The sequence below is a fragment of the Penaeus monodon genome, chromosome 22 (genome assembly GCF_015228065.2).
Source record: "Penaeus monodon isolate SGIC_2016 chromosome 22, NSTDA_Pmon_1, whole genome shotgun sequence".
NCBI classification, from domain to species: Eukaryota; Metazoa; Arthropoda; class Malacostraca; order Decapoda; family Penaeidae; genus Penaeus; species Penaeus monodon.
In genome coordinates this window covers 41599080-41599736 of record NC_051407.1, presented here as the reverse complement: position 1 = coordinate 41599736, position 657 = coordinate 41599080, and the positions used below count along the sequence as shown (strand labels likewise).

The 657-nt window shown below is 45.4% G+C and overlaps 1 protein-coding gene across 1 annotated transcript in view; it reads right to left on the bottom strand.

Moving 5' to 3' along the window:
* Positions 1-657, bottom strand: part of LOC119587144 (homeobox protein unplugged-like) — a gene marked incomplete at its 5' end in the record, with an annotated part of 31105 nt that overhangs the window by 2795 nt on the left and 27653 nt on the right.

Genomic DNA, 657 nt, shown 5'->3' with positions numbered 1-657 from the left:
TGTGGAGCAACGCAAGCAGGGCGTGTCAGAACGCGCGTATGATCGTTTATTCTCTAAGAATTATTTATAAGCATTGATTAGAGTGTTTGGGAGTTGGTAAATTACGTATTCTTTTCTCTAGTTCGTATATAATGCAGTTTTTAGATTGACTTGTTCATTTGTTAAATGGATTAACAAATAAACACACAAAAAATAACTACACATTTTCCTCCAGTTCTTCCCCCTAAATGACTATCCCCAACTCCGATTAACCATGAGCCCCTATCCAGCTCAGCTCATTCCCATCAATTCCCCTTTCGTTCTCCATCGCTCATTTCTCCCTTTATTCCCTCCCTTTCATCTCTCCCTCCTCAGTGGTCCTCGCACTCCCTCGCTCGCTCCTCACCAGTTTCTCGATGACCTGTCTGCCGGGGAGCTGGACTCGTCTTCGTCGCTCTCCACGGGGTCGATCTCTAAGTCCTCGCCGAGGTCGTCTGCAGGAGGGAAGGGATACGAACATTAGCTCAAGTCAAAGGGACGTGTTCAAATTCTGGCAATGGGCGCACTACAAGGCTGGAGAAAGGGTTAGGATAAAATGGGTACGTGGATCATCATAAACTTTACTAATCTACGGTAAAAGTGGCTGGCATTTATTGGGTCAATTACGGAAGAAAGAGT